Source organism: Furipterus horrens, unplaced genomic scaffold, assembly GCF_987537825.1.
Source record: "Furipterus horrens unplaced genomic scaffold, mFurHor1.1.pri manual_scaffold_11, whole genome shotgun sequence".
Lineage (NCBI taxonomy): Eukaryota > Metazoa > Chordata > Mammalia > Chiroptera > Furipteridae > Furipterus > Furipterus horrens.
In genome coordinates, this window is record NW_028327181.1 from 7,168,277 (window position 1) to 7,194,903 (window position 26,627).

At 50.0% G+C, this 26,627-nt stretch overlaps 1 long non-coding RNA gene across 1 annotated transcript in view; it reads right to left on the reverse strand.

Moving 5' to 3' along the window:
- Positions 1-26,627, reverse strand: part of LOC149996854 (uncharacterized) — a 151,093-nt gene that overhangs the window by 11,812 nt on the left and 112,654 nt on the right. Inside the window, exons 2-3 of the long non-coding RNA XR_016514349.1 lie at positions 14,816-14,920; positions 11,306-11,454 (exon numbers count right to left, since the gene is read on the reverse strand). This is a non-coding gene — a long non-coding RNA (uncharacterized LOC149996854). The remainder of the gene's footprint in view (positions 1-11,305; positions 11,455-14,815; positions 14,921-26,627) is intronic.

Below are 26,627 nucleotides of genomic sequence, written 5' to 3' on the forward strand. Positions count from 1 at the left end.
AGTAAGCCTTGGAAACTTCTGGAACATTCTGCCCATCCTCTACATCAATAAGAGTCATGGTACCCATAGATTTGTCCTGTATTAGAACTCGAGGGCATCAGAGGAATCTCTGGATCTGACCAGGAAGGGAAGAGGAGGCCAGGGCAGGCGATGAGGGATGCCAGACCCTGAAATTCCATGCAGTGGTTCTAGGGCAAGAGGAAGATCGGGTTGGCCAATAATGCAGAACAACTGGGCACACTGGCATCTCTGCAGAGAGCGCGCGCATCAGGAAGGCGTTGGTGGAAGGTCTTTGATGTACTTACAAGGTCATAAAAAGTGACTCCAGTCCAGTTCTGCAAACACCCGTGCAGCTCCTGCTGAGGCGTGGTACAAGAAGCTGACAGTACAAAGACAGGCGGGACTAACTGGAGTGTGACACCGAGTGCCTGGACTTTGGCATCGGTTGAAACCCTTGCACTGCCACTTACTTGTTATATGAGACCGAGCAACTCACCTAATCTCACAGAGACTTGGTTTCCCCATCTGGGAAACAGGATTGAAAATAATTACCTGCATCAGGGGGTTGTGGCGAGGATGCTATTTGGCCAAGAGTCCAGCACATGGAAAGTATTCAAAGATAAATGTCAGTATTCCTAGAGGTAAGACGAGGTCCCTCTTCTTCCGTTGCTCAGAGTCTAGTGGGGCCTCTGTCATCACCATTAAAGGAACAACCAGCACTGAACTCTATGCTACTTGCTATTCTACATGCCCTATAGATATTACCTCACGGAATTGCACAACAGCCTGTGATCAGTGCCCATGCGATAATATGCCCGGTCCTTCTTCCGCCCTCAGGGCAACTGCACTTCCTTTTGTGCCCTGCTTCGGGGCTGAGCCCTGTCAATAATTCTGGCCAACTGAGGACGGGAGAAAGTTCCGCCTGCCACTTCCTGGCTGGAGCACTTACTAGCCAGTGCGTGACCTTGATGCACACGACCGTCCCCATACCTCCAAGAGAAGTGCCACTCTGGCTGGTGGGGCCTTGGTCACTTGGGACTGAGGCCCAGTTGCCCAAAGCGCCATGTCTGCCCACTGACATACTCCACACTGGCTCTTTTCCCTTCCTTTCTCCTTTGCCCACTTCCCTCTCAGCACTTCCTGAAATCACATCCCTCAGAAACTTCTTGCCCTCAGATCCCAGGTGCCTGGGAGACAACCCACTCGTGTAGCAATCCGGAGCCACTGAGGTTAGGTCTTGCACATCCCATTTAGAATTATCAGGAGATGAGCTAAACTCACTATCGGGTCATGCAAGTGACTCATTAATCCAACTTGTCTTGAGACACCTTCTGTTTTTTTTTTTTTTTGTAAATATTCTTTGGTTACTGGTAGTCTAAGGGGGAAGATGCCAGAAAGATGCCCCTGATGAGGCGCCAAGAACATGCAGCCTGAGAAAGAAGGAAACCTGTGTGGTTTTCAGCCGCTGGGATTTACAGATTGGTCATTCCTGTAGAGCACTTCACCTCTCCCAACTCGTGTACAGCCCTGAAAATAAATATCCTTGTCGTCTTCTCGGCCTGAAACGTGAGCACCGGAAGGTTAAGCAATTGGCCCAGTTTCGGAATCTCCCACGTAGCAAGGGCTGGGCGGGATTCCTACTCATTTCTAAGTCTAGAGCTCATGCCCGAAACCACTCTACCAGGGACAACCAGATTTAAGTAAAACTGTACAAGTCGTGGGAGGGCTTTAAACAACATGAGGGATTCGTTGACAGTGCAGGATGGACGTTAGAAAACCTACCCGAGGAAAACCACGCCTCCTCTTGAGAATAGAAAACCAGGCACAAGAACATCTGGTTGCCTAAAACAGGCTGACACCCCTGCTATGGATAAAGTGACCAAGTGTAGCATCCGGAAGTGAGATGACCCTCAGTACACAGTATGGGAACAAAGAAGGGAGTCGGGGAGGGATCTTCTCTCCTATGGCTGCACACAGGGCCCCCATACAGGGCTATCACTGAGGCTGGCAAGCCTTCCTCTTTATCAGTTCAGATTGATCTCATCGGTATCATCTCTTCCAAGGAAAGATGGGCACCCCCAAATGGCCACCTGCCGCCTGCCCTAAGACGTAGACAGAGCCACTCAGGGTAGAGTTGCGAGAGGGTTTCCATCACACGCCCTCTGCAGTTTATCTGAGCCAAAGTGGGTACTGATCCAGCTCAGCGTTTCTTCTGTTTAAGGGAAAGTGAGGAAAGAAGGCTCTCGGTCTCACCGATGGACCAGGGATGCAGAAAATGCTGTAGTTACTCATCAGGCTCCTTCTCTATTACGGGTCCCCAAACTCCTCATTCTGGGGGAAAAATAACTCATTCCACAGGAGGACACGCCAGTCTCTGCATGATGTTTTATGAAGGTCAAGGACACGGGCACCGGGCCATGAGACTGAGCGGGAGGCTTTATCTGCCACATCCTGGCTATGTGACCTGAGCAGGTAATTTCACCTTGCCGAGCCTCAGTTTCCCCATCTGTCAAACAAAGGTAATAATACCTCCTGCACAAGACAATTGGGGGCATTCGGTGGCACAACTTAGACAAGACCATTGTTGGCTGTGACTCTTGTGACTATCATGCCTCCCTCTTATTGAATTTGTTTTTGCAAAACCCTACCTGGAAAAAAACAAAACGAACAAAAAAAACCCTCCCTGGACTGTCATAGTTTACAGGTCCTTCCTCAGGGTAGAAATTGGAAGCAGTGACCAGGACACGTCCAAGGGCTCCAGAGCGCTTCTCCTGCCTGAGGTCACGGCCCCGGAAGACTTGCACAGGGCTCTCCCTCAGGGAGGGGCCCCAAAGCCAGGGAAAGGGTGAACCCCAACAGTGGCCTTTGAGCTTGAAGACGACAGGGGTGTCTCTATAGCTGGAAAGTGAGTTCCTCACTGGACCTAACTAGTGCCCAGCGAGAATGATTCACTCATTGGCACACCTGCCTGTTCCCCATGGGCCTGCGGGTTAGTGACTCCCGATCCAATCCTGTTGTGCTTTTTCCAGTCTCTTCTAAAATGTGTGTTCCTTCCTCCCAGATCCTTACATAATGTACATGGATGATGTCCAATGGTTTTATATAGTCCTGGTAACCTCTATGTACCCAATGGGAGTCCAGGTTCCACAGTTTAAAGGCACAACTAGAAGCAATTTCCGTGTGCACGATGGGCCCCTAAAAGGGATAAACTGTGCTCTTCCTTCTGGTAAATAAGAGGGAATCCTGATTTTTGAACAAGAGAAAAGAATTCAAGGATTCACCCTTCCTTAGATCTCTGGAAGAAAGTTTTTAAACTGTAAAGCGAATCCTTATGCAAATAATCTCAAACCAGGTTTTGGGTGATTTTTTTAAAAAACCCATTCTTACAATGTATCAACTCTTTAGCAACAGATGACTCCTAAACATGGCACGGGTAGGGTTTCAACTCGAATGGCTTTTTGTTTCCAATTTTTTTTTATTTTTACTCAAATCACATCTTGCTTGGCAAAGACTTTTTTTTCTTGATTCACAGGTCCTTAATGAAAGCAAAATCCAACCTTACATCGGTCTTGTATGAATTAGGGACCATGTAAACAGTACTTAACAGTTCTAATTGAAGGTCAGTAAATCCCCAAGAGATTAAATGAATCCTGCGGGGAGCCGAGTAAATCTCTCTCCCTTTTACGGCAGGCCGGCTGAGTCCCCAGCCTGCCCGTGCAAGGCTTAATAAACATGGTATGCATCTAATCAAAACCATTTTGCACCCAAAGGGGTTAGGGGTGTAAATCACAATTACTCTTGGCACTAAACTCTTGGCCCGAAGAGGCCCCATGTTGCCAAGTACCGCTGGGAGCTGACTTCTTGGACTCGCCTGTCTGGCTTGGGTTTCCAGGGTCAGAGGGAGGCTCCAGATGCGGGTGCAAAATCTGAAAAGGAGATCAATTTCAAATGACCCCCTTGCTCTCTCTGGTTGCTATTCTCCTTGCCAGTGATGGGCTGATACAAAAAACAAAACACAAACAAAAAACACTGTCCTCATTTGATACTCAGGGGCAGGTGCAAAGGCCTTCTTCTTGACATTCGGGACTGTCACTTGGCTCTTCCCTTGGAGTTACTCTGAGTGTCGACACTTAGATCTGTCCTCGGAGTGCCATGAATTCATCTATCATGTCCAAACATGTGCCATTTTAAAAGAAGATGGTATAAAGTCCTGAGAGCCTGGCTGAGAGAAACCCAATGGAAAGAAATCAACCTCGGGAATGTCAAGAGGTGCCTTGGACCTGCCTCTGAATGCCAAGATCAGGACCATGTTATTCCCTGACACAGCTGTAAGTAACAGCTGTCAACAAGCAGATGGAAAAAGTGAAATCACAAGAACAAAACAGGGGTCTGCAATCGTGGGGACGGGAGCAACCCGAGGGAGAAGCTTGTCGAGATTCCCTGCAAAATGCAGAGTGAGCACCCTGCTGGATTGGTTGGATCTATTAAATCTGATCCTTGGATCATGCATCTTGCGGTGACATGCTTCTCTTTATGTCACATGTGGGGAAACTGAGGCTCAGAGAAAGGAAACCACGTCTTCGAGTCACCCAGCTGATTCAGTGACAAATCTGGGGTTCAAATCCCAGGCTCACCCCTAACTCGAGACCATCCTCTGTCCTTCTGACATGATGCTTCTTAGAGGAACAGGTCAAGGAAGATACTCAGACCCTCTCCAGAAAGACTCATATGCAATGAAAGTGACATCCTACCACTCAGGAATTTTTGCCAAAGGCAGGCAGTAAAACTAAGAAAGCTCTGGAGTATGACTGAGCAGCCTTCTGATTGTTGTCCCTGGGAGGCATCTGTCTTGGGGGCAGGGGGTGGTTTTCTGAGGCAGAGACTTGCACTTTAGGGACCCACAAAGGAGCCTGGGAAGCGTGCTGGGCGGAGGGGGAATGTGAGCTGTGGCTCAGCTATAACAGAGGTCTCAGGCCATCCTACAGGGAGCTGGGGAGCAGGGATGGCCCATCACAGCTGGTTTAAATCATTGCAAAGGGGCTGGGTCTTTCTCCATCCCAATCCATCAGCTATTGGGTGCAGGCTTCTCCTGGAGAGTGGGCAAGCATCTGCCTTCAGCCAAGGGCAGGTCCTGCAGAGGGACTGAGCTGGGATCCAGGAACATGGGACATCTCTGGAACTAGAGAAGTGGGTCTCTGGGTTCAGAGGGGGGCAACTGGGTGGCCCACACCACCACCCACTACAATCTTCATTCATTCGACAGATAGATACCTTCCCCTAACTTGCCCCACTGCCACCTTCTCCCTCCTCTCCTCTCCTCCCCCTCCCTCTCCACCCCGCACAGTGTGGCTGGAGCCAGAGCTTCAAGAATTGGCTAGCGCTTTAATTGCTTCTCTCTCCTCCATGACATCGATTGGAGGTGACATTTCCTGGGCACAGCGCTGCATCCCTGTGGCTGCATATTCCCCCTGTCACAGGAGATCATTGAAGCTGTCACCAGTGGAAAGCTAGAAGCCATCGCAGGAGCAGGGGTGAGGAGATCCTGGTAGCATCCGAAGGCTTGGTGGGGCACGCTTTCCCAGAGCGGGCTCCAGAGGCGCTTCCTGCCCCGCTGGTCTCTGCCTCAGGAGAGATGGCAGAAGCTGACATCTCAGGGGTTACCCGACTCAGCTACACCAACCAGGTCTCTCGCCCAAAGCAAGGGGTAAAGGGCTGGATCCTGGGTGGCAAGCCGGTCCCCGAGGAAGGAACCAAGTAAAGCAAACGAGAAAGGAGAAGAAATTGAGCAGAGAGGATTCCAAATGGCCTCTGGTGGCAAACAGATCTAGGTTTGAGCACCAGTCCTGACCTTTAGAGAGGCCTCAGTTTCCTCAGCCATAAAGTGGAGATAATCATAACCACCTCAAAGGGCAGTGGTGGGGATCAGATATGAAAACCAGTTGGCTCAAGCAGGCCAAAGTAGAGGAGTATTTTTTATTCTTCTCTTTGATCCCTGGTTACCTGTAGCCAATCTGTCGACAAATCTCGTCTGTTTTATCCCCAAAGTTGTCCCCAACACGACTAGTATCCCACCTTCACAGCTACCAAGCCACGATCAGCTCCTGCCTGGACAACATTAACAGGTGTCTCTCTGGTCTGTCTGCTCCTACTCCTGCTGCTCCGCACAGCGGTCAAGGTTGTCCCCGGGAAACCTAAGTCAGATCGCGTCATTCCTGGCTCCACACATTTCAGGAGGCTCTCCATGCCCTGGTCCTGACCACACCCCCCCCCACTTCTCCCTTGCCCGCTAAGCTTCAGCCCCCACCCCCACCCCACTGCCTTTCTTCCCAGGGCACACGACCTACTGTTCCCCGTGCCTAGAATGTCCTTCCCCTGATCGCACCTGGCTGATGTCTTGGCAACTTCAGATCTCTGCTCCGAAGTCAGCCTCTCAAGGTGGTCATCCCCAGCGCCATATTTGGTCGTTAGTGTCTCTGTCTCTTGTCACTCATGCATGAGCATGTGCTATTTAGTTCCCTCATCTCACAGCCTGACAACATTCCGTGGCTCGTTGGGTTGCCCATCGGAGCTCTGTGTCCGCCCGCAGTCTTTCCGTCTCGACCACTAGCCTATCCCCAGTGCTCAGCACAGTGCTTGGGGGCTTGATAAGTACTTGGTGTGTCAATGAAGAACGCATGCGCTCAGCAAGTGGTAAATAGGCTGGAACCATCTCATGACGACTATTAGGAAGGGGAGGGCCGTCGAGGCTGGTGCCAGATCTCAAGGACATTTAGACGACAGTGCCAATGCCACCCACGCTAATGAAGATGAAACCCGCAGCTGGAAACGTCTTGTTCCGCCCTCAACAGCTTCCAGAGCTGCACTTTAAATTATTATTGAGACTGACAAAGGCCAAACAGGTGCTGCACAATGTCCCAATCCATCTCCATTTCAGTTTGTCACCGAGATTCATGGGCTCGCAGAGCCCAGAGGGCCCGAGAGGCTGTCCAGACGGCCCTCTCATTTTTCAGATGGGAATATTGACGCCCGTGGAGGTTAATCACATCACTGGCTCTTCAGCACAGGAGCCCCGTCCTGACTCAGCCGTCCTGGGCGGGGCTCTGGCCCCAGCGTACACGCTCTCCGTGTGACTGGCTTTCTGCATGTCCTTCTTGCAGGAGCTTAAATGTCAGTCCCACCGGGAATAAGTCTTTGACCCCTCCCATAGATTTTCCACAAACCCTGCTCTATTAGCGTCTTTCTCACACTCTGAGGAATTGCTTATCTGATTATCCGCCCTCCCCTCGCATAGACTCCAGTCCATGATGGCCAGAAGATGTCTGTCCCACGCATTCCTGTGTCCTCAGCACCAACCCGGTGCTTGGCACACCACAGACGCTCCACATGCGCACACCAAGAAAAAGAAACACAAACCCGCACGGCGACGGAAAATTTTGAATCCACAAACCTTTTGCTCGCGGGTGCAAGACGCATCTTCCACTATTTTCAAGCTTTGCCTTCTCCTACGCCATGTTTTCTTACCACTTCCAGCATCAGCTGGATTTTATTATTAATAATAAAAACAGCCTATGATTTATGGGGCACCATGGAGCCCAGGTTGACTCGTGGGCTTAAGCTTTGCACATAAAAACCAGGTCTGCTCCCTGAAACCTCAGCCGCTCAGCAAGGAGGGGAAAATAGGACATAGGACATATCATTTTGGAGGCCACTATTCAATCCACTATAGGCACTAGGCCAAAAGAATTCCCATGTAGCACCCCAGCCCCATGGAAGCGTGTCAGCCTAGGCTAAGTTTTAACAGGCTGACAGTGTCCTCGTGGGCTGGTCTGAGACCGTGGGATGCACAAGAACCCGAAGGTCAAATGCAGCGGCTCCAAATTCGAAACAATAACTACAATCATTCATAGCACCGATCGCAATTACGGTAACCATGATAATAATGACAACAATGATGGGACAGACAGAGGCTTTCCTTCACTGACGCCTCCCAAACACACCGTGAGAAAAGTGCCATCGTTACCCTCAGGAGCATGGTGAGGACATTGGGGCCTCAGAGTGGTTAAGTCACTTGATCAAGGTCACAGGACAAGCAAAGGGTATGACCAGAATCTGGCCCTGGTCTGTCTGGTTGTCACCAGCACCTGACCTAAGGAAGGATGCCCGCAGGAGCAGAGAGAGGTGTCCATGGTACAAGCAAAGCCTCCTCTCATTCAAAAGCATTTCCTGCCCAGAAAGGCAGTGTCACGCCCCGCATTTGCTACCTCGCCAGAGGCAGAGGCACATGCCACTGGGGGGCTTAAGCTCCACTGGGGGCACGGAAATCCTTCAAGAATCTGGATCAGGTGACGTTAATGAATTTATCACCCAATGGGCCATTTCATTCTCGAAGAAAGGCCGGGGACCGTCCTTAAAGTCACTGGGAGTCTTTGCACCCTGAGTTCTTGCCTACTTTCTCCAAAGTATGCGGGGCTTCCTTCCCCCAAATATCTACGCTTTTCAAAGCTTTGGGTTCTGCCATCAGGGAACGATAGCACACCAATCCTCTCATCCTCGTTAATTCTTCAATTGGATTTTTTTGGTAGATGGGACAAAAGGATACTTACCCCCTGCCCCCCACCTCCGCCCCACAAAGAAACCCACATAAGTAAAGGGATGAAGACAGCCAAGGGTTGCAGGTAGGGGCAGGGCATGTGGGTTTATACCATCAGACGTTAAAAAGAGTATAAAGATACAATCATGTGAACAGTGGTATTCATGTAAAGAAAACAGACAAATTGATAAATCAATTAGAAAGCCAGATGGTTCAATAAATGTTGTTGGGCCGTCTGATTACTACTAGGTCCCACTGCTAGGAAAAGGGAAGCAAGCATATTTTTCTCTGTTTGCTTTTAAGTCCCCTGAGATGTGGGAACTGTTTGTTATTACTTCGTAACCCAGCTAACCCTGACTGAGAGAAAAAAGGGTGTTGCTTTTACATGCCAAAAAAGAACATTCCAACAAGGAAAAAATATGCATGTGTGGATGTTAAGACACTTTAGAAATCTTGAAAACTGTAAACGTTGTCGCTATAAAGGAAGATGTTCCCTTGTTATAGATCAATGCTTCATAAAATTGCATCTACTTAATCGGCCTAGTAACCCCCGCAGTGAGGCTGTTGGGAGAGGTGGCGTAGCATAGGGTTTGGCAGACTGGGGTTCGAATCCTGGCTCTGCTATTTACAAGTCGTGTGACCTTGAGCCAACATTTTCACCTCGCTGGGTCTCAGCTTTGCAGAGGCGTATCTGGGGATAATAACTGTGCCTCACTGTTAAGAATTGGTAAGAAGATGGAATGAGACATAGGCTGGGTGATTGCCTAGTTCATTGCCCAGATCAGGGCACTTTGAGAAGTGATGCTATTATAATTCTGCAGCAACAGGTGTAAACAAGGAATGTCTTGGGACAAACCTGGACATAAAGTTAACGCTACTCTGACTATATGCTGGTACGCTGGGATCACCTGGGGAGGTCTAAAAATATTGAATTCTGGCCTCTGTTCCCTCAAGAGCCTGATGCAATTGACCAGGGCTGCGCCTGGGCATTGCGAATGTTAAAACTCTCCGGGGATTCTTATCTGCAGTCATGGGTGAGGACCACTGTTCCTGATCTATGTGGGGCCAAGCACGTGGTGAAAACCATCAGTGCTCATCGTCATTACTATCACGATTATATTGTTATTACTGCTAGAGAGAATGGCTTGTCTACTGCTGAACCTGCTGTACTGACTTTGGTAACTATTACTATAGTGAATATTCCTTACTAATGAAGAGAACATTCCAGTGGGAGTCATCTTGCCAATTACCTTGAGCCTGGCTTAAAACAGTGGGTCTCAGCCTGGGGCACTGACGCCCCCAGAAAATATCTGGCAATGTCTGGAGACATTTTTGATTGTCACACTTGGCAAGGGGGGATGGTAGGGTGCCCCGTTGACATCCAGAGGGTACAGATCCAGGGTGCTGCTAAACGTCCTACAATGCACAGGACATCCCCCCACAACGAAGAACTGTCTGGCCCTGCGTATCGGAAGTGCCAAGGGTAACAAACGCGGCTTTAGAAGCTGGGATGGGGAAAGACTCCCGAAGTGGAGAGTCCTGTCAGAGAGGCAGGAACAGCCTTCGCAGTCAGTGCCCCGGCAGTGCTGGGCCTGCAGCTGCGGAGGGGAGCAACCCCCGGGGGCCGGCCCCAGGCTGCAGGGTCAGCCCGCACTTAAACCTCGCCCTGGATCCAGATCAGTGCATGCCAGGTATGCACGCGAGCCTGCCTTTCAACTTGGAGGAGCTGTTCCAACGTCTTGGCGTCCGTCAGGGTTGGAAGTGTTTATAAGAGACTTCCTCAGGAAAGAAAGAAAGGTCATCCAGGGAAAAGCAGAAACAGATTCCTTTTTTTTTTCCCTCTGCTCACTTCCACCAGGCACCTCAAAGAAATGCACGGTGCCCACGTCATAGAAGAGAAGATTTAAAGAGAAGGGAAGCGGGGGAAGCTGTTTCTGTCATTGCAGGCAGGCCTGCCCAGAGGGTCAGCCCAGGCTGTGGTCTGGAGGAGGAAGAAGCAGAATTTAAAAGAGAAGGAAGGAAAGAACAGGGGGAGGGAGGGGCGAAAGGATGAATGAGTAAGAGGAAGGAGGGACAGCTCTGTAGGTAGGTTGATGGGTAAGTGTTTTGATGCGTGGGCTGGTTGATATGTAGATAAATGAATGGATGACTGTAAGGACGGATGGATGACTGTAAGGACAGATGGATGGATGGACGGATGGATGGACGGATGAACAGACGGAAGGAAGGAAGGATAGGTAAATAGGAGAATGGAGGTTTAAGAGAATGGATGGGCAGGTAAACATGTGGGCGTGTTAATAATGGATGGATCCGTGGATGGATGGACCGATTCACCACAAAGACATTGCGTGTCATGTAAAACCACAGATTGGCGGTTCCTTAGCTCCGCATGGTGGTTAGCATGTTTTACTTGGCTCACTCAGCACTCCTGGACAGCGGCTCCCCATCAGGGTGCACATCAGAGTCATCTGAGGGATGTGCATAAACCTGCACCTCAGGGGCCTCCCCCATACCCATTATGTCACAATCTCTGGGGCTGACACCCCGCATCAGTGGGGTTTTAATCCTCACGTGACTCAAATGGCAGCCAAGCTTGAAAACCCGTGTCAAATCCAAAGACAGTGAAACTAGGCCAGTGTTACGCTTGATCAAAACGCTCGTTGGAGTTGCTTATTTCTTCTCTTATGCCGGGTCCCCTTCACCCACTGAACTTACTTGCTTGGCCTCGGTGAGCATCCGAATTTGTAGCCAGACTTGCTGTAAATTTGAGGCCATGTGACTTTAGTCAAGTGGCTTAACTGCTCGGTGTCTCTGTTTCTGCAAAATGGTGTCCACGAAAGTAAAGGCAAACAGCCTACAGAGCTCTGCAAGCGGCAAAGGGGATAAAGCCGAGCATGTTATAAGCACCTGACTAGGGGCAGCTACTATGATCGCTGTTGTGAACAGAACACAAGCAGACTGCCTCTCAGTTCACAGGCGCGGATAATAAATCTTTGACAACATGTACTAGTCAAGTCCTTCATGCCAGGCATTGGTTCTAAGCGCTTTACATTTTATATACACTAACCGAATCCTTAGGAAGCCTCAGTGAGTTAGATACTATGACTCTCCCCGTTTTCCAGATGGGGAAACGGAAGAACAGAAAGGCTGGGTCACATGTTCATTGGACATACAGCCGGTCCTGGTGAAGGCAGAACAGAGGCTCAGGAAATCTGGCTGTGGCTTCTCACTCCTGGGCCCCACCCTTCACGGGGTCGTCCCTGCCCCAACGCAGAACTCCAAAGGTCCGCCCATTACTTTTCCATATGGGACAGGAGCCCAGAGGGGAGCAATGACTTCCCCAGGCCTCAGAGCTAGTTATCAAGGAAGATGGCCCTTGGTCTTTCAAGTGCTTCCAGGCTCCTTGGGTCTTTAAGGACTTCGCTGATTTCCAGAGCTTTCATTAAAATTCAAATGTTTCTAAGAAGTGGTCCCCGGTGGGAGGCCATCTAGTTGCAATGAACATTTATTAAGCACCCACTCTGTGCCAGGAACTGTGCTGGGTGCTGAGGATGCCTTGTGAGGGGAAGAGACCACATGCCTGGCCTTAAAGGACGTGGCTGGTGGTTTGGCAGATCTTGGCTGCCAAACGGTTGGGGTGGGGGGCAGGGTGGAGGGTGTGTGGTGGAAACCCAGGAGCAGAGAGACAGTCCTTTAAAGCAACAGTCCTTCCCTCTGGAGCAGCCTCCGCTCTTCACAGTTTCGCCGGTGCCCACCCTGACTCTGATACGAGGAGCCTTGGTTGGGCTCAAGGATAGCAGTCCCCACCTTTGCCCACATGGCCAACCCCCTTGCAGAGAGAAGGAAGGAGTTCTGTGGCTCTCCGTGGTTCCTTTATGAAATGCATACAATTTGCTTAATCAAACTGTCAAAATAGCACAAAAGAAAGTTGGGGAAAATACCGCCCTGAATTGCCCTATCGAATGTAACTCTTCATTTGGGGGTGCTCCCTGCCAGCCTTTGCGACAGGGTTGCGGTCACGGAGCCCGGCAAGCGTCAGACACACCAGGTCCCGGATTTTCGCTGTTACTGACTTAGCAATGGTGCTCTCCTCTCCCTGCGCCTCTGGGTTCTCATTTACACAGCGGAGCCAATGTTCCCCTTCTGCCCTACAGGGCTGCCGGACAGAGTACGTGAAATAAATAGACGCATGCGTCCAATGCCCGGAGCACAGGAGGCATGCTCTGCACTATCCCAATTATCCCCACTTCCCGAGAGGGAGAGGAGGGCACAGCCAGCCTTGGGGCCAGTTCCAAAGTCCCTTACTCACTAATTATGGCACATTGGACTAGATATTTTCCTTCCATGAACCCCAAATTCCTCATCTGTATCCTGGGGAAGAGAACGCCTGTCTCAAAATCATTGTGAGAATTGAATAACAAGAACCTCATTTTCAACAGACACGCTAAGAGTAGTAATTGCTATTATATTATTATTTCAAGTAATATTTCTATCTCAACGTTTACTCCCAGTACTAGAGCCATTTGTAATTCAAATCACCACAAACTGGGGTAGATCCAGGTTTGGGGGGCCTGCTCATTCAATTGGGGGGCGGTGGACCTCTAAGAGGAAGCCAGAAAAATCGGCTTTTGCAAATTTTGTAAGAATCCACGACCCTGGGAACACTCTTCCGGGTCCCCACTTTTCAGAGCCAGAAATGGGATGCTTAACAAAGGTTTCTTGGAAAGTCTGCTCTGACCTGGAGTTTTGGGGGTGCGGGGAGCAGTGTGGGGTTCAGGGAGCAAAGAACCCCCATATAGTCCTTTCCTTTCGAGCTCAGCCAGCCGTTTATTGAATAGCCCATCGAGAGTTGCTCGCTTCCACACCACTCGGGTTATCACTGGTGTCAGGCAAGTGGTACCCACCCTGTCTCCTCCTCCTCCTCCTCGCCTCCCCCCCACCCCCCTCTTCCATTCCCAGAGACTTGGCTGGCTCCAAAGGCTCCAGACAGAGGAGCTAAACACGTTAGCCCACAGACTAGCGAGACACAAAAGGCGGCAGGAATCAAATAAAAGGAAAACGCAGCAGCCACAGGTCAGTCCTGTATAAATATTTATGCTGGAGGAAAAGTTGGTGCCTGAGTAATGACCTTGTGGCTGGTATTAATAGAGATAATGTGTGTCTCTAGAACATGCCGCCAGAGAGAGGAAGGGGTGGGGGCGGGGAGGGGGCGCAAGCGAGTGCCTGGGAGGTTATAAATCTTCATGCCAAGCCGAAGCCCCAGCTGACCTTTATACCTTTCTCTCCCGTCCCCCCCTCAGCGACCCCTCCTTCTCTGTCTGCATCTTCAAATCTATTTCCTCTCCTTGTGGGCCATCACGTCTCTGCACAGGCGCTCACCCCTGCATTAGCCGTCCGGGGCCTCGTGCCTCATTGCGGAGGCTGCCTGGTCCCGTGCGGGTACACAGTGGTGTTTAATGAAGGTTCAGGGCAGTGAGCTGGATCAGCCATATGTGGGCCCCAGCCTCAGGGGCTGATTACAGGCCCCAAAGACGGGACTGATCTTTGGATGGTTTTGCTATCTTAAGTCTCCTTCTCCCAGCCCGCCAGCCTCTGCTCACTGCAGCTAAGGGGAACTTTTCAAGAGCAAAGCTGACTGTCCCTCCCTCTCTTCTGCTGAAATTCTGTCAATAGCTCCCGTGGTCTCGAGAGCCAATGAAAACTCCTTAATGGGACATATAGGAGCGCCTTCCTGATGTGACTCCTGCTTACCTAGCTCTCCAGCTTCATCCCGCATGCTGCCCATCCGTGGGTGGTCCCCGTTGCCAACAATACTATATCACCTACGGTTTCCAAGGACCCATCCTCCTTTTCACGTTCTGTTCTCGCCACCTGGCATGCCTGTTCTGCATAGCTTCACTCAGCTGCTTCCTCTGCTTCACCTCTCAGTTCACACCCCTCCCTCCAGGCAGCTTTCCCTGCATTAGGTGCCTCTTTTACCTGCACCCAGAGCACCCTGGGCCTCTCACTGTCACATCACGTAACCTCTGAGTGTCATCAGGGCAACAAGAGTATATCTGCACACACGATGTAACGCCTGGCACGTCTCAAGGGCTCAGGTCATGTTAATCAAGCAGGCCACAGGACAGACCCACACCTTCCTGCTACTTGAAAACTGAAATGTGCTCAGCCTTTGCCATATGAAACCCAAGGAAACAGATGCCTTAACATTTGGAAAGATCCTACCTTCATCTATGGCACAGGGCTTTCTCCTTCCCCGCTCTGTCCTGTGGAACTCCCATTCGGAGGCAAGTTTCCCAGTGTTGGGTGGGAGACATCCCGCTCTGTATACTAAATAAGGAAGGGGAGAGCACAAAAGAGAAAGATTAGCTCTGCTCAAATGGCTTCAAAGGCAGCATTCCAACTCAAAGACACCGACGCCAGACCTGAATATCAAGATGGAATAGAAGGTGAAGTTCAAGCCACAGCTTCTTGGAAGTCAACTAGAGCTTCCAAGGCAGGGAGCCTCAGAGGATGACCATTCCCGGAGGACGCTCGAGGCCTGAAGCCACTGCCCCCTCTGCCCATTCTGAAGCGAAGCCCAGCATCCGACTTCAGTGTTTCCCTGCCTGACACCATGTGGAAGAAGCAGCCCTTGAACCCCTGGGCTTCCCAATCCTGGGCTGTTTGGGGTCTGTGGCACTAAGAATCATCCAACATGCACAAGTAGTTTCCTTTAATCTTCAAGATGGGCCTAGAGCATGGGAAACATCACCTCCATCTTCCAAATGAGGCGACTGAGGCTGGTAAGGGCCTGGACGGTAGGGGCCCCAACGCGTGTGATGTTCAAGCTCACTCTTCTACAGCCTCCTGTCCTGCCACTTAGAATCCACACGCCCTGTGGAGGGCCACCACCAACTGTCACCTGACTATTAGAAGAAACAATGCATCTCCCTTATTCTGTCTCCCCTGTCCCCACCGCCCACCCCCAGAATCAGTTATCAAGCTGACGAACAACACAGGTTGTATCTTCTGATATGGCCCGTAAGGCTGGGCCCACTGACTTCAGTGCGGGCTAAGACAACCAAGCCAGTGGCATCTGTGTGGGTCTCCCAGAGAGAGAATACCTGCCCTTCCTGTGAGCTTCAGTGCTTCTCTGGAGACACCAACAAGGGCCGAGACAGATACTCGTCCACAAATGTTTACAGCCGTGCTATTCACAATAGCCAAGGAATGGAAACGACCCGAATGCCCATCAACAGACGAACAGATAAACAAGGTGTGGTCTATCCATACAATGGAATATTCTTCAACCTCAAAAAGGAATGACATTCTGACACATGAACAACATAGATGAACGTTAAAAACATGAGCTGAAGAGAACATAAAGGTGGAGAAAAGGAGAATATTCTCTCTCTCTCTCCCTCTCTCTCTCTCTCTCTCTCTCTCTCTCTCTCTCTCTCTCTCTCTGCGCTAAGGCTGGGACACTCAGACTAGAACATGCACATGGGCTCTCCGGGGTCCCAACCCTTCAGACTCTGGGAGGAACTACACCATCGGCTCCCCTGGTCTCCAGCCTCCTGACTAGATTGTGGGACTTCTCAGCCTCCATGATCACATGAGCCAATTTCCTATAATAAGTCACACAGTGATGGGGGGGGGGGGAGAAGTTAGTGTTTAATGGGCACAGAATTCTGGTTTGGGTGACAAGAACGTTCTAGAGATGGATGGTGGTGATGGTCGCACCACAACGGGAACAAACTTAATGCAACTGAATGGTGCCTTTAATATGGTTAGAATGATAAATTTCGTGTTATGTGTATGTTTGTACAATGAAAGAAAAAAGGCAAGGAGAGAGGGGAAAGAGGGAAAACAGAATAGGCAAGAGAGAGAGGCCAGTGAGGAATGGAGTCGGGAAGAAGGCCAGCCCATTGAGGAGGTGTTCGGGGAGGCAGGATGGCAGGGCAAGCTCACGTCACCAGCTCCTCCACTTGTCCTTTTCGGGGGACCGAGCTCTTAGTAGATTCTGGCATAAAAATTCGTCTCTAGAAGGGTGCAGAGTATACTCCCCTCCTCCCACACACCTGAGGTGAGACTTATCAGCCTCACGTAAGCATCCAAGAACACTTGTTCAATTACTGCCCCAAATGCCATCCGTAATTTATGGCTCAAAAAAGGAAAATGTAATAAGGGTGACTTGGTGGTTTCCAATGTGCTTTCCTCTGGAAAACAGCCTTAAAAGGAACAAAAAGCACAGCAAATTTTTGCAAAATGAAATTTAGCTACCACTTGTCCTTAATGTAGATTTATTTTCAGTGTTAATAAAACTCAAAGCATCCAAGAACGTGTTATTAATGTATCACAGTTTCAGCTCCCAGGACATAAGACTTTTGCCCCTGCCCCCCGCAATGTGCAGTGGAAATCTGGAATCATGGCCCGCTCGTCAGGTGCAGGGGGCAGAACGACCCTCCCCAATTATGGACTCACAGAGTCCACTGAGAGTCCCCTGACATCACTCGCTGTCCACCACCCCGATTAGGACTTTGCTTCCTCTTGATGGTGTCTGGCACCTGGCCTGGGGAGGTGCCTGATTCCAGGGTGGGTAGCATGACCGGCGATGGCCCCCAGCTCCCACAATCCATCATCTGCACCAGTGTAACCGACAGGGCCATTGCAGACCCTTATCTTACAAGGACACTGGCGCCATGTGACGTGAAGACCTGCCTGGAGTCCACTAGAGTGAGGGTGGGGAGCATCTTACACCTGCGGAGTCCCCCATTCTCCATGGGGTCATCCACCCAAATCCCCTCTGATGCCAGACTGCTCCTCTGTGGTGGTAGCAAGAGGAGTGAGTTCGTGGTGAGCATCCATCAGGACCAGGAAGTCTGCCTGGGGCTCCCCAGTCTCTGCACTGCCACCCAATGGGGTTCACAAGAAAGTAGATCAATGTTTTTTTTTCCCAATGAAATATCACATGTCCTCCTTGCCCCCATGGCATGTCAAGGACACATAACACAGTGCTCAGGGAGCCCCATATTTTGACTTTGAAAATCACTGTATCAAACCCCCTCATACCGGCTCAAAACAAATGGGGGAGGGAGGGTATACAGGGTCAGATGGAAGCAGGACAACTCAGGACTCAAAGCAATTTCTCAACCCTCCGTCTCCTCTCCCATCCATCCGTTTCCCCCTTCTCTCCCCGCGCCTGCTCCTCATCCTGTGTCTGCCCCCCACCAGCTTCATCGCCATCAGCTCTGCAACCTTCCTGCTCCCTCGGGAGGTTGCTCCATGTTGGCTTCTGCTGGCCCCCGTCCCACCTCCCCTCTTGCCCTCCCTCCCATTTGGGGCCAGGAAGTTCAGGCTCCGAAGAGAGAAGCTGCTCTGCTCAGTTTCATCAGTGCGCGTGGGAAAATCGAGCGATTGGCTGTCGTTGAGCAGGTGGCCACCTCTCGTCCAGTCAGGCCAGGGGGACTGAAGGGGCCGGGGGCATGTGACACACAACACGGCCACCAACAATCCAAGCACCCAGGCCAGGATGGTGTCCCTCAGAAGGGGGTGCAGGCAGAGCGCGCGTGCGCCACACTTGCCCATTTTATGCCTGAGGACGGTGTCCCAGAAAAGGGAAGTGAGTTGGAGAGAGAAAAGGTCGAATGGCATTTTGAAAATAGGACAAGACTTGAAATTAAAGACCAAGGTTCCATCATGGCTTCCCTTTTAGACATTTGTCCTCTATGAGTCTTAATTTCCCTACCTATTAACCTGTTAAGTGGAGAAAATAAAAGCCTGCCCTGACCACCTCTCTGGTATGTTTTGTGAATCAGATTATGGATAAACACATTCTGTAAGTTGCATATATAAAGATCATCATCATCATCATCATCATCATCATCATCATCATCGCCCAAGGTTACCTAGTTCATAAAATTTTTTCCAACTTGACTTGGATAATATGTGCATCACCCATGTTCAGGGTGCTAACTTGCTTCTGCTAGGAATTGTACCAGGAATCTACCATGACATCATGGCTTGTCTTGACAAAGTGGCCACAAGGGTTAGAATGGCTAATCTTTGATTCTGAGCTCAAAAAGGCAAACTTTCCAAAAAGAGAGGAAAGAGAAAGAATATTTTTTGAAGTGCAGGTACATGGCAGGCCCCTTATGACATGGTGCCTCACCCCTCAGAGCTCCCCGAGAGCTATCATTCCTTATTTTATGAGATTACACGGTTGATACGTGAATGCGTCAGACAGCGTGACTCAATCCGACCGATCTCCTCACCTACCAGCAGGCTTGCACGAAGGCGTCTTCATTGCTTCCCTCCCCGCAACCCTGGATTTTGCTTCCCTGTCTCCATCTATCCTCCTGGCCCTTCCTGTGATCATCAATACTTAATGCTTTGTGCTGTCACATTTGTAGCTGTGAAGGATCCAATTGTGTGGTTGATCTATAATGTAAGGTTAATGCCTAATTAGCTCGTTTAACATTTCTTTCCTGGATAATTCATGATAGGTCATTAACAAAAGCCAGGGCAAATAGAGGGGCATGGTCATTGCCATAAATCAGAGACCTAAAAACATCATAGAAACAGGAAAATGCATGTATTATTCAGGTCAAACAAAGAGCTAGGTCTGCATAAGGCTCCTCAATGCTCTTCTGACCCTGAGGTCAAGGGACCAAGTACAAGGCTGGAGGGATATTTGCTAATAGCAGAAATGAGCCACCCAGGGCCTAGTAGGGTCGTGCATCTCCTGGTCAACATATGGCCACGCAGCTCATTGTTAAACTTACGACTCCCCAGATGGAGAAGGCCCCTTTGCCTACCAAATAATGCATACCAATCACAACAATAAATAACTACCATTGATAGAGCACCTATAATGTGACAAGCTGCATGCGCACATGTGTGTGCGTATTCCATGTATCAGCTAGCTCTTGCTGCATAACAAAACTACCCCCAAACTCAGTTGATTTTCATGAGTCCATATCTTAGCTGATAGGTACTGCTGATTTGGGCCAAGTTCATCTGATCTCAGCTGGGTCCTCTCCTTCATTTGTGTTCAGCTGCGGGGTTGGCTAAGGGCCGCTACTATCTAGCTATTGATGAGTCTCCAATTGGGGTGATAGGGGTGACTGTCTTGTGTCATGTGTCTTTTATCATGAAGTCAGGGTTTCAAATGATAGATTAGAGGCATGTGAGATCTCCTGAGGCCTCGACTCAGAGCTGGCAGGCATGCTGGCATGTCTGAGGCATTTTACTGGCCCAAAGTCACACACCCAGCTTCGATGCAGGGCCGGGGCCATGAACTCCATCTTTTGATGGAAGAAGCCACAAAATCACTGCAAAGGGTACAGAAGGGGTCGAGAATTACAGATGTGTATGCAATTATTTTACCACAACCCATTTTTCCCTTATAACAAACCACTCATTCATCCATTCTTCCAATAAGTATTTATTGAGCACCTGCTATGTGCCAGACATTGTTCAAGGGGCTAAAGACTCAAGCTGTGAACAGGAGAAAGCCTCTGTTCACACGGAGCTTAATTCTGATGGGGGGGAGGGGGTAAGAGACAAACAGTAAACAAGTGAATAAATACATGCATAAGATACTTTCAGATGGTGTTAAATGCTGTAACGTAAAGATAACAGAGTGACTTCCTAGTTAGATGTCTAGAGGGGCTTTTTGATAGGGTGGTCAGGGAGGGGCTCTCTGAGGAGCTGGCGTTAGACCCGAGACCTGAATGATGAGAAGGAATCAGCTGTGCGGGACCGGGAGAACATTCTAGCAGGAGGTGGAGCCAAGTTCCTGAGGCAGGACCACCTCAAGGAAGAAGCCAGGGTGGCTGAAACAGTGAAGGGGGTCTGAGGGGGTGTGGGGAGTGGCCAGCAATGAGGTCAGACAGATTACGGGGACCAGGTCTTACAGAGTCCAGCAGGCCGCTGTAAAGGCTGTGGCTTTCACCCTGGAAGGTTCTGCGCAGAGGAGGGACACAATGTGACTTGTTTCCAAAGGGTCCCTCTGGCTGGCATAGGAAGCAGAGAGACCTTTAAGGAGAGAGATGATAGTGACTCAGTTTGGAGGTAGCAGGTGAGACGTGATCATTGACTGAGTGAGACAGGTAATCAACAAATAATCATTTAGTAAATAATTTTGTTGAAATGACAGAACTATAGAAGAGAGGTTCAGGATGCTATAAGAAGGTATAGCTAGGAAACCGGTAGTCTGTTTCTTTGAGGGGGTGCCTATTTTAGGCAGGGAAGGCTTCCTAAAAGAAGTGGTATATTAGCTGCAACTTGAAAGATGGGGTTGAGTTACTTGAGTGGAGATGAGGAGAAGGGCATCTCAAGCAGGAGGAAGAGCATGAGCAAAGGTCCTGGGGCAGGAAAGAGACTGGCAAGTGTGGCCACTTAGGTGCTCATAAGAACACGCGTTCCTTCTGTAATGTGCTGCCCTATTGGCTTGCCTCTGAAATAATTAATGATTCAGACACTTCATAGCAAGAGGCCCACACTGGCTCTGCCTCACTATTACCACTGTTCTCTCCACTCCTCTGCAGGCAGTTAGGAGAACCCAGACCTTCCCACCCAGTAAATGCATAATGAGGACAGATCATACTGGCCGGATCTGAGCAAGATTAATAATGATGGTATGATTTGGACCTGTCCAGCGGCAAGTGCCCCTCATTGGGAAGGACCAGGGAACCCCACCTTTTCTGCAACCCCCCTGCCCCTGTAGACGGTCATGCGCTTTATTGACCTAAGCAGGTGTGGGGGAGATGGCAGGATGGCCCCTCAAAGGGGGAGTCAAGATTAAGCACATAAGCTGGCCTTTTAAAAGCTTAGCAGGCCTTTCCAATTGGATCTCAAATGGACCACACTTGAGAAATTAAATAAACAGCATTTGTCAAGGGCTTTTGTGGGCTTCCAGCTGTATTTATTTATAGGTTGGTCTGTTATTTATGGGCGCTTGGGCTCCGTATAAAAGCTTTGTCGGGGAGAAGTGGCAGGGAGGAGGCGGAGCGCTTTAATGCTTGCCGGGACACTTAAGTACGCGCTCCGAGGAGCTCACACAATGAGCATTTGTCCCGCAGAAGCTGGGTGCTAGAGCCCAACAGGTCGTTGCCCCTGGAAATGCTGGACCCCTGGGCACCCCCTCACCCAGAGTCAGGGCTCTCCTCAGAGACCTCTGAAGGCCGGCTCCCAGAGAAAAGTTGACACTCTGAGATGGGTCACATCTTTGACTCATTGTGACCTTGAACTCAGATGGGAAGGCCCAACAGGGAGAGTCATTCCCTGCCCAGAGTGAGAGCTCAGGACATGCTGTCAGATGAATGACTCTATGCGGGCCTTGTAACCACGAAACTGAAAAATCAGAGGGATCTAAAGATGGGAAAAAACTGCAAAAAAAAAAAAATTGATAATATATATCTAGGGCCTTAAAATGTCCGTAGCTTGGGCTGGTGGTCTTCTTCTAAGAAGTCATTCAAAGGAAGAGCTAAAGGGATGGGAGAGGAAGGGAGAGGAAGGAAGGAAAAAAACAGGGAAAAGAAAAACCACTTCATGCAAAAAAAGATGTTCATTGCTGTGTTCTTGGTAATAGTGAAGAATTAGAAACAGACTATCAGCCCTAGAGGGATGATTAAGTTAATGTGGGTACATCCCCACTTTGATGAGTTACTACACATTTGTTAATAAAGACTATACAATAACACAGAAATGTCAATGCTAAAATGCCACAGGAAAATGCAGGACACAATATTACCATTCCAGTATTAAAATTATGTTTTTTAAAAATCATTAGAGAAAAAAGACTAAAATGAAAACATACCGAAGTTTTAACAGTGGTTATGTCTGGGTAGGAGAACTACGGGTAATTAAAATATGTTTTCTATTTTTCTAAATTTCTGTTAAAAATTATGAATCAATGTGGTCATTAAAAAATAATAGTCGATCAATTCATCATTTAGCACATAAATAACTGCTATTCTCCCACCACAAGGGAAGCCCCTTTTGAAGGCTCCTGAGGAGAGAGAATCGGCTAGGCATTTTTTATTATACTACTATGAAAAGTGCTAAAATATTCCATAGTTTTATAATGTTTCATCCTCATGGAAGCAAAATAAATTCCACAAAAAATTAAAATGTCCGCATCACTAATCCATCATTTCGGCTTCTTTTCAGTGCAATAAAGAAAAATATTTGTTCCTTTCCCATGCATCCCCTTTTCTCCTTGCTCTTGTCTACATCAGCCCAGAGCCACACAAAATCTTCAGTCCCGGCCCTAGACTATGTCTCCTCTTCCAGGAATTGTGGTCCTTCTCTGTGCATTTGCCCCTGTTCTTGCGACTGAGGTCCTGTACCCTCTCGTTATGACCAGCGCTTGCCCACCGCCGCGGTCCCATCTACATGAACCCAGACTGGATGGCAGGGCAAAGCCACTGACTCAGAATCACGGACCCGGGTTCAAACCCGGCCCTGTCACTTCCTAGTCGCACGACTTCGGGCAAGTCCTTTAATTCCTCTGTGCCACGGTTTCCAAGCCCGACATTGGCCAAAAGAGTTAAATGAAAAGATGACCATAGTAATACAGAGTAGTCAAAGCCACGATGAGCATATGTGGACCCCTATCGTGCACCAGGCACTGTGCTCAGCACTTGAACGTCCCCACAATGCAATGCCCCAGGTGCCACCTTCCCCCATTTTATAGATGAAAAGACCTGTAAATCACAGTGACCATGGTGCAATGTTCACCTGGGAGCTAGACCCTAGTCCCAGTCCATCCTTTCACCAACTCCCCTATGGCCCATTGGTGCACCCATTTTTTAGATAACAAAACTGAGGCTCAGAAGGGTGTCATTGCACCTAGTTCTCCCAGCTCATAGGTCGAGGCAGGACTCTCATTTAATCCCGTGTCCCCACCAGGTGGACACTCGATTTCAGGTGCCATAGCTCCTTTACATCCAGGGCCTGACTTCTTCTTGCTGTCACACAGGCATTTGCATTTGCTGGGGCGACCAAGAGAACAGACCCTGACATTGAAGAGCGCGTCATCCTGAGTATACAGGGAGAAGGAAGTGTGTCTGTCGCACGCATGGCCCAGGTCTGTGTGGCCCAGCCCTGCTCAGCCCTGGGTCACCCTGGTGTCACCAAGCCAGGGGTCTGTTACAGGGTAAAGCTCTGAAGCCGAGCAGGCTCGAGGGACCAGGACGTGGCTCTCGGTCCTGCCACATCTCCAACGTCATAGCTACTGTCTGACTCAATGCGATCGATACACTTCTGCCCTTCCCGTTCAGATGGGAGTTCAGGAAAAGAAATCTCCCAGGAGGCAGATAAGAGCTGGTGCCCAAAATCTTGTCTGGGATGGAAAGCTGTCTTTAACCAGAACAAACAAACCATCATCCCTGACTGCCGAGGCACCAGTGAGAGAGAAAAGTGTGGGTTGTGGGGATGCTATGCTTAATCCCTGAGGATGGGCTCAACTGGGAGTCTGTCCAGGTATCACCTAGACTCCTGCCACCCGTGATGGACAGATGTTCTTAGGGTAAGGGCAGGACCGCGGCGAGCTGGGCCCTTTGGGGAGAAAAGGAAAGTGGGGAACCGAGACGCACATCTGTGAGTCATTTGGGTTTGAAAGGAGCCCCGTCTACTGGGCATGGAGCGTGGAGGAGGGGCTGGGCAGTTGGTTCCCATTAAGCTTGGTGGCTTGAGAATTCACTGCCTGTGGATATGTGTCGGCCCCAGCCCCATCCAGGAGGCCAGAGCCCCAGAGCCCTGATATGGCCTGAGAATGTCCCTCTTCTGTGGCCACTGAGGCATGGGACCCCTGCGTCTTTGTCTCCCCTGGGCCTGGGGAGAACGAAGGAGGCAGGAGGCCTTGGGAGGCCGGGCCCTCATATCCGCCCCATTCTCCAAGGCCCCTAATTAGGTATTTACATGACAGACCCTGAAAGAGTGGTTACAGGCCATTGGGTAATTAGTGAAATTTTTAAAATACATTTTCAACCACACAAAACCATGTTTACATGATGTTAAGGAACTGGCTTCAAACCACAGAAGTGAAAAGAACTTTGCAAGAGCAGAAAAAGGCAGGCCCCGGAGTGCAAACAGCAGTGTGTTCTCTTGAATGCTCAGGCCACGGGTGTGGGTTGATCTCCTGGAATCTGAGGGCCTAAATGCACCAGGCACTGCCCCGGGGGTTGAGCGTATAAGATGGACCACAAATCAGTCTCCTGACCTGAGGGGCTCACAGTTCTCAATTGCACTGCGGTCACTGTGGCCACGCGATCTTCTGCACGCATGTCCTTGTGATTCATTCCACACACACTGACAGAGTGCCTTCCATGTGCCTGACAAGGGGGACTAAAGACAAGGAAAGGCCTGGTTTCCCTCTGGGGACTTGGCAGTTCTGAGTGCTTTGGGACTCTGTGGTTAGCATCTCCCTCTGCCCTCGCGTCTACATTCAGTGAAGGTGCCAAGCACCCCTGGAGGCTCAGAGGACTCAGAGCTAAACACAGACCTTGATTTTTCCCAAGTTCACAGACTTAGGGTGGTTTTGGGGGGTATTCCTATGGGCAGATCATTCCGGGGTTCACTCATGCACATGTTCATAAGCCTGCCGCGCTCCTACCCTGTAACAGAGGCAGGGTTACGTGTGGAGGATTCAGAAATGAACAAATAAGGTCTGGCCCCTGCCCCGGGCTCAGAGAAAGACACATGGGTCTATGCATCCGCGGAGTTGGAGGGTCCCACGGAGCACCGGGGGAGCCCGAGGAAGGGATGAAGCTCTGGGCGGGAGGCAGGCTGAGTGGGGCTGAGTCTTAAAGAATGATGTGTATGTAGGTGGCCAGATGAAGAGCAGAAAGGGGTTATCCAGGCCCTTGGCAAAGAGCGAGCAAAGGTGTGGAGGCAGGAAAGAGTGAGATGCAGGCAGGGACTGGGGGAGAGTGGCAAGAGACGAGCTGAAAGGCGGGCAGAGTCACAGGGAGCATGGCTGAGCAGCCTGGGCACCCCACCGGCGATGGGCAGGGCCCAGTGCTGGGCCACAGTGTGGCACCGGAAGGAATCAAAGCTCACCCTGAAATTACCCAGGGGAATGAGGGTGGGGGTGAGGAACGGCCAAGACAGAGGGTTCAAATCCCTGCCTTGCCATTCAATAAACTGGGGCTTTGGGCAAGCCACCAGTTGCCCTGAATCTCAGTTTTTCCATCTGTAAAATGGGAGCTCACCATCTACTGCATAAGCCTGTAATCATGACAGCCATGGTAACGATACCCTATTCATTTAGGTAATACTGTTAATATCACTGTGATCGCTAGCATTTTTCAGCCCTATGCACCCAAACACAATTCTAAACTTTTTATGTACATTCCTCATTTAATCCTGTGTAACGCCTAACGAGGTGTTACATGCTTCTTGGTCCCATTTTACTGAGAGGATAAATAACCTTCCCAAGACACAGATTTAAACTTCAGTTTCATCTAACTCTAGACCTCTATGACTCTTACACACTTCAGTACGCACCATGCCACCCTCACATGGGACCCGGGTCCCCAAACCTTGTCCAGCGCACACGGGCAGGGCCACACGGCAGATGCTTCGGCTCCTCCTTCTCTTTGACCAATCGGTTGTGCCCCGGTCCCTGGAGCAAACCTCGGCTTTTCACCAAGCCCCCAGCTGAGCCCTGGCCTGAAACGCCTGGCCCGCTCCTCCCGGGCCACCCAGACCCTCTGCGTCCTTGAATGTCTGCTCTAAATGCCATACCCTGCAGGAAAGCTCCCAGAGCCTCCAGGTCCCTTCTCAGAATTGTCACAGCACCGCTGCCAGTAAACGGTGCCCCGGACACTCCCACACCTACCTTCCCTTTCTTGTGGTTATTTTACGCGCCTGTATTTCATTTCCCCGCTTTGATCCCATCTCCCCAGGCCTTACATTGAGTAGATGCTCCTTTACGATTTCATTCAGGTACCAAGTAGTTGTCACGTGCCCAGCACTGGTCTGGCCCCTAGAAGTAAGCCTGCGAACACGAAGATGGGCAAGGCCCCTGTCCTCATGAGAGCGACCT